The following is an 8,142-nucleotide window of genomic DNA, read 5'->3' on the forward strand; positions in this document are numbered from 1 at the left end:
AACCTGATAACAATGGTAGCAAATTTTTGGTGCTCGGTACTGGGGACGGCTAGCAACAATCCTTTGCAAAGTGCCCCTCCTTGCCACATTTGTGGCATCCAGCAGATGATCGATAAGAACCCTCATGAACCTTGCCGCATTTCCCACAAGTTCGGCCCCTATGACTCCCAGATCTCACATCAGTGGCTTTAAAATGCTTTGCCACAGGCTGCGACTGCACCGGAGCTTGCCTCTGCTGCCTCGTTTGGAGCTCCAACTCAATCTCCCACTACCTAGCGGCCTCCTGTAACTCCACAAGTGTATCGTAGCGCTGAGTAGACACAAACAGGAAGATGTCTGTCATGATCATGCGCAAGTACCGGGTCATCTGAGCTTGCTCGGTAGCAACAAACTCAGGGAAAAACAACACTATATCAGTAAACATCGTGGTGATCTCAGTCACCGACTCCGTCCCCTGCCTCAGGTCCATATACTCCTAGGCTAATCTCTCTCAAAACCAAAGGGACGTATCTCGAGCGGAACATATCAGAAAAGTACTCCCATGATACAGCAGCTCTCTGCTCTGGAGTGTATGAACTAGTAACCACTCTCCACCAATCCTTCGCTCCAGACCGAAGAAGGTTCTGATCACACTTGACCTTATGGTCAGTTGGGCAAGAGCAAGTAAAGAAACATCCCTCAACATCAGACAGCCACCTAATGGAAATGATCAGATCCTGGACTCCATCAAACACCGGGGGCTTTGTATTGTCGAAGTCTTGGTACTGGAAGGCTCCCCCCCGCCCATCCCCACAGCAGCGACGGCCACGGTAGCTGCAACAGCAATAGTCTCAGAGAGTGCAGCATATCGGTCATCAAAGAACTCCATCATGGCGGTCTTTATAGACCCAAACAACTCTGGTATCCGCCCCTGGACAATAGAAACAACCTCAGCATGAATCATCTCCCTAACCGGATCCTTAGTCAGCCCTAGCCTATCCTGGCCACTCGCTCCTGCTCCTGATCTGGATCCTGACTCAAATCGTCTTGTAAACACCATATTGAAAATAAACTAGAAATTATCATATGAGGCGCATATCATTCCATATGATCCATTCCAACAACAAAACCCTATGGGTTGTGACTTCTTTGCTATGCGTACGAGTCTTGTGCTTCTAGTAGTACGGGCCCATACTACCTTCCGCACCTACCCGTATTTGTCTCATAATATCAACAAAATAACCCTAACAACACACACTCGGATACGCATACATCATATTCTCACTTCTTAGAGAAAGGCTAGACATTCCTCAACTGGTCGGATGACCCCATATAACTCATCCATGAAACTTCCACCAACCCAGCAGCAGTCGTGTATGCTAATCATACATAACACTGGATTCCATAGACAGTTGAATACTTCATTCTACCCTAAGCCCACAAACAGAAAAGGAACATGAAATAAGGCTAAATCAAACATTCTCGGGCTATAAAATCTTATTTATGTATAATTTGATGCGTACACTAAGCAACTACAGTAATGATGTCAATTTCATTCAAGAATAACCCTAGGCTATCAGGCATCATATAATTAGGAAATTCTACCAAACAATTCCTGAAGATCCCTAACTTATCACTAGCATGATGTTCTATCATAAATACAATAGTAGATAACTGTGTGGTAACTTAGGGTATACTTACTGGTTCCGATTGATCGTACACATCGCATACTTCCTTGGTTACTTTTGAAAAAAACTTTGAAAATCATTTTTAAAACTTTTGCATTCCCTTAGTTTGAGTCTGGATTAACACAGATGTTCTTCCAATTCGCTCAAACCAAGGCTCTAATACCAACTTGTAACATCTAAAAAATCACAACAAATTTAAACTTTTCAAAAAAACCCATTTACTAAAAAGAAGTGCTTAAATAACCATTGTTTCCAAAAACATTATTCAAAATCAGAGTCTCCTAAGATCAACAAAATAACACCAAGGATGTGTACATTCATGCCTTCGCCTTGCCACGGTCCTTAGCAGTACCTGAAACAAAACTAAAACCGAAAGCCAACGCTAAGTGAGTTCCCCCAAAGTACCACCACATCACCATAACAACTAACAATAGACATACAGAGCCTTCAGCATGACTGGACCGCTTCACCAGGCCTTCAGCCTATCTGGACCGCTCTCCGGGCCTTTGGCTTGACTGGTCCGCCTTGCAGGCCTTTAGTATTTTCGGACCGCCCTGGGTGTCTTAGCCTTCAGTCCCAGCTGGTCTGCCTCAGCCCAGTCTACTAACACATATCATATATACCATAACAATACATAACTAGCAGACATAGGTAGTCATATAGATCTAACAGATCACTACAACATAGCAACATCCTATATACCAAGATACAGATCTTACATATCACTATAACATAACAACTTCCTATATACGAGGATACAGATCTAACTGATCACTACAACATATCGATATACAGTAAACCAGGATATCAATCCAATGGGCCAGCCTTGGTTCCCGCGACCCATAAGTACAGCGAGGAAACTCATCTCACAGTCTGAATAACTCCCAGCTCCGACAACTGGCTCAACCCAATCCTAAATGTCAAAACATTTCCCATTCTACATTAATAACATTTTCCCAAAATACCCTTGGTCAAAACTTGTCAAAATCCACAAGTCAACCGAGTCAACACAGCCGAATCAACTCAACCGAGTTGACTCAGACTTCGTATGTGGGGCGTACTCGAGGTCCGAGGCATCAGGGCCAAATCTGCGTACGCGCAGCGTACCATTTGGTACACCCATCATACGCAGTAGCTCCCTTCTTAACTGATTAAGAGCTTAAAACTATGACTTATCACATCCAAATGCATATCCAAGTCCCAAATAACGTTTTTGACCATAAAGACCTCAAAACACATGCATGGAAGGAAAAACATGATCAAGACTACATTTTTATGCTTCTAAACACCTCAAATTTACTGAATGGACAGCTTAAATGGATTAGAGTAGCCCATACTCAAAATACCAAAATAATGGGACAAAAAGGACACAAACTCCATGGCTAGTTTAGATCTATGCATAGATTCATCAAGTTCATAACTTTATACCTCAAAATGGATCTTGAAAGTGAGGTGTTCCTGGATCTAGAAGGTCTTGATCTTCCAAGATGATGCTACTTTCTTCACCTTGCTTCAAAGGTCCCACAAACACACACTTTTGAGCTCAAATGATCAAATACAAGGATTTAAGGTTTCAAATGACGAAATAAAGGTTGGGGGTTGAAGAGGAATGAGGAATGAAGAGTTAATGTTGATTATATATGCACCAAACCCTAAAAATTAGGGTTTAAACTTTTACTACGTACGTCCGGCATACGCGGTGTAATACTAACGTATTAGGGTCCTCCCCAGTATGCTTAGCATAGACAACGTATGCCCGGTGTAAGTCCCCAAATCTGGAACAAACTAGTGATCAAACACAAGAACAAGCAATAATCAATGAGTACAAGAAGGAGTAGAAGAAAGAATGATCCAAATTGCACACGTTTCTATTGAACCGCAAACATCTTGTACAATGGACACACACACATACAACCATGCTTACTTCTGACAAGACTGATACTATATATAGGGAACATGAACCGTAAACAGTTCACGGCCGTAAACAGACTCACAACCGCAAACGCCAGTTGAACCGAAAACACCCTGTTTTCGGTTCACCCAACCGCAAACCCTATAAACACCTAAACAAAGACTAAAAAGACTCATACAAATGAATGCCTAGCCCAAACCAACAAAATATGACCTTACAGTCTCCTCCTTGGTTTGAGGCTAGCATATTCGGTCTTTCTCAATGATAAGCACGTCTAACCTTCCTATTGCTCCCAGCCACATTTTCTTGCTAATAATCTCTGCGACCATTCCTGTGAATTCTTTAGCAGCAGGCTCTAGAATTTCAGTCTTGACCACAATCTGATGTCGAGCTAGGGTATGAATGTCGCTTTCACCAAATTGCAAAAGATCCTTTGCTTTAAATAGACGGAAAACGCCGGTTGGAAATTTGATGACTACGGTGGCGGTAGCTTCATCATAGACCCAATACTCCATATTTTCCAGAGTTCCATCCTGGAAATGCTGAATAATAGGAATCTGGAGCATTTGCTTTGTAGGAGGCCACATCACAGCCTTTACTGCCCGATTGGTTTCGGGATCAAGGACGTCTTTGAATCTCTTGAAAAATGACTCAGCAGTCTTCATTCAATCAAATTGCCTCTTCACCTGATTCTCCAAGAAGCGTTTGAAATCAATTGCGCGAGGATCATTTGACGGATTGTGAAAAGGAGAACCAACAAGTTTTCCAATATCGACTCTGGTCCATGAGCAGAAGTCATTTTGGTGTTTGTAGTACTCCACCTTTCCACTCTTCCTCTTAACCACCCAGACATTTAATTTATCGTGAAATCCCCATATCAAAATTCCAGACCGGTCTCCGTATTTGACCCTGAACCGCTTTTGCTCGAGCTCAGTTACGGTCAGTTGAGGTTGATCCCCACGAAAATTTTTGTCGGAGTTTTTCATGAAGAGAAAACCTCCCTTTCGTTGTGCATAAGCTTGTCTTGGACCTTGCTTCAGAGTTATTCTTGGATGAGCTTGAGCAGGTTCATTCTCAAAGCGATCAACTATACAGGTTGTTCTAACAGGTTGAACAATAGGAGGATCTTGAGCAGCTTGGGAAGGAGCACAATGAGAAGGTTCTGTTGCATTTGGTTTAGCGACCGGTGTCTTGAATTTGTCGCCAAATTCACTGATAAGCTTTTTTTTCAGGTCGAAGTACCCAGAAGTCAAGGCACCAAGGTTTAGCTGCAAGTCGGAGATCTATTTTGATTTTTGAATATTTTCCTCTTCAAGCTCGGAAACTCCGACGTCAAGATTTCCTATCAAAACATCCTTCTTGATAATCTTTTGATTTAGAATTCTGATCTCCTCCTTGAGCTCAAAAATTGATGGGTCCGCTCCCCCTGAACTTCCTTCACCTATAAATATCATTTTGCCTCGGGGTGAAGGGTCAGAATCTTGTTGAGACAAGAACCTGGCAAGCCTCTCAGAGGCAGCATCGTGCATAGGTTGTGGTGGAGAGGAACCCCCAGGAATTGAAGAACTCCCGACTTCATACGAAGATTGAACATCACTTGGTCCTTCTTTCAAGACATGGGCTTGTTGGGTCGGTGTAGCAGTTGCAAAATATTGTTGGGCCGGCGAAGCTTGTTCCCTAATCAGCACTCCCGACATTGGATCAGCTCTTCTCCTCTTGAGTGGAGATTGGGAGGCTTGTGTCATGCTAAGATCACCTTCAGATGGCAAAGTGGCTGGAGTAGCCACTGAAAGGGGAGGAATCCTTCTAGTTGAATCCATATTAGCTGAAGTGTCGGTCATCTAATCCGTAGTTGGAGGCGTCACCTTGAGAACATTACTAACTCCCGCAGTCTCCGTTGTAGGTTGTACAACATCATGGACATCATCAAAGAACGTATTGAGTTCCTCATAACTTGGCCTGAAATCATCAGCCTTCTCGAAGTCGAAGAATAAGTTATCACCATCAAATCCGGATAGATCACCACCTTGATCCATATCAGCTCCATCATCTTCTTCATCAAGGACATTTTCCATAAGATCCATCCCCATTTTCACCTTCTTCATCTTCCCCATCATCATCAACACCTATGACCTTTTCCATCAGATTCATCTCAAAATCACCTTCATCATCATCATCAGTAGCATCATCCTCATTGACCTCTATATTAGTCACTGGTACATGTTCCTCTGCAACAATCGCTACAGGGGAAATAACATCTTCTTCATGGTCTTCTTCATGATCAGAATGAGTGACATCATATGAGGAACTTTCTGACTCAGATGCCTCAATAATCTCCGCAAACTGGCCAAACTTCTCGAGAGGGTACTTTCCTTGAAACACAAACTTTCCCTTGTGATTTTGCTTCATAAGACCAAAAGTGTTCACACCCAGAGATTTTAAATCCAGAGTCTCACCACTTCTTTCCAAGTCCGAGTATTTGCTGTCAAAGATCATTTGGAGAAATCTTGGATACATCAAGAACTTATCCTTCATCTTTCCTTCTAAATTGCTCTTCATTTCACTCAATACAAATATTGAAAAGTTGAATTCAAGATCCATGGCAAGAGCAGCAATAGCACCAGTACTCAGTAAGGAAATCTCATCAGCACCAGATTTCCTGCCGGAGATGCAAATCATGAATGAGTGAGCAAGGAAACGCCAATATGGTGGCAACAACTTCTTTATTGTGGGTGGGAATACTCCTTCATAACCCATCTTTTCAAGAATCTCTTCAGTCTGTTCCATAGAAATTTCAGTTTGAGACCCTGGCTGATCCTTGATTTGAAGCACTTCGCGAATCATTTGTTCAGATACTACGATCTTTCTTCCGTGGATGACTGATTCAACTGTGTCTTCACCATCTTCTCCTCCTTTATTGACTAAAGCTTTGTTCCAAAACTGCCTAACTAAATCTTTATAAATTACAGAATTTGACTGGAAAGCATGTGGAGTACAACATCTCATAAGTCCATGAATCATAGACCTAAATTCTTGGTGTGCTGCTGGAGGATCAATCAAGAAAGCAACAATGTTGTGGTTATCGGAAAATTTCAAATTTGCCATTTGTTCTGCACCAAACGAGCAAAGTGAGAAAACTAATGATTTAATCAATTAAAGTTGAATTTTCTCAATTAAAAGTTGATTAGGCTTCAATTTAATTTTATTTGGATGAAAAACAAGTTTATGGCTAAAAACAAGTTTACGGTTGGAAATGAGTTTACGGCCGTAAACGTTTTACAGCAGTAAACGGAGTTTCAGCCATAAACGGTTCAACAGCCGTAAATGGTCCAACAGCCGTAAATGGTGTTAAGCCGTAAATGATTCATATTTCCGATGACGAAAAAAAATTTGGCTTCCGAATCCTGCAAAACGAAACCAAATCAAATTAAGAATAGCTGTGTGGGGTTCGGCATTGATGTACCTACAAGATTCAGAGGTCAATTTCAGATGAAAACAACGATTAGATGGTGAATCGGTGAAGGATTTGAAGAATAGTCGAGAGAGAGAACTGGGAGGGTTTACGGCTCTGAAAAGCAAAAATGAGGGTGGAAGAGTTTACAGTCGGGAACCGAACCTTTTATACCCTGGACCATTTACAGCCCATAGCGCATGGGCTGCAAACCCAAAAGCCTCAAGTCTAAACCCAATACATCCAATTTAATCAAAAATAAAACATTTTGAATACTTAAAAAAATAAAATTAAAATTAAAATAAAATAAGATCTAAAAAATTAAATTCAAACTAACATTTTTTAAATTTTTTTAAATTTTTAGAAAATAAAATAAAAAGGAAAATAAATATAAAAATAAAAAATAAAATAAAATAACACTAATTTCTTTTCACCATTGCTAATATTATTTTTATGATTTTGGGATCAAAGTTTTAAGACAACGTTAATCTGTTTTTCAGTACCTCCACCTTCATGAATAGATCTGGTCAATCGTCGGTATTGTGGTCCACTTAAACACGAAAGATTGTGATGAATTTCGACATGCTACAAGTGATAAGACTTTTGAACCTATATACTTAAATAATACTCCTAGAGGGACCATTTAGCTGACGACAAACAAGGATATTGTTGTCCACCTAAATTTAGCAGCGAGATCTACAGACAACCTATTAAATGTTCAATTTTAGATGTACTAGAATGTCTTTCCCGCTTCCTAATATACCCTGGTAATCAAGGACTTCCAAAATACTCCTTACTTTAGATGAGCAGACAATTATTAAGGAAGAAGATAGATTTTAGAAATGCATATGTCTTATTCCCAGGTCGGATCTCTTCCAATCATGCAGAGGGATTAACATATGACTAACTGACTTAGAGGGATTGAGAAATAGAATGTTGCATATGCTGTGTTCCAGGACGGATAAAAACTTATCACACAAAGGAGACAGCATATGACTAACAGACAGAAAGAATTGCATATAGAAGGAGATGCATAGAAATAGAGTTGCATATGTTGCAGTCCAGGTCGGATCTCTTCCAATCACGCAGAGGAGGCAACATATGACTGACAA

This window comes from Lactuca virosa, chromosome 8 (genome assembly GCF_052849685.1).
Source record: "Lactuca virosa cultivar CGN04683 chromosome 8, Lactuca_virosa_CGN04683_v6, whole genome shotgun sequence".
Taxonomy (NCBI): Eukaryota; Viridiplantae; Streptophyta; class Magnoliopsida; order Asterales; family Asteraceae; genus Lactuca; species Lactuca virosa.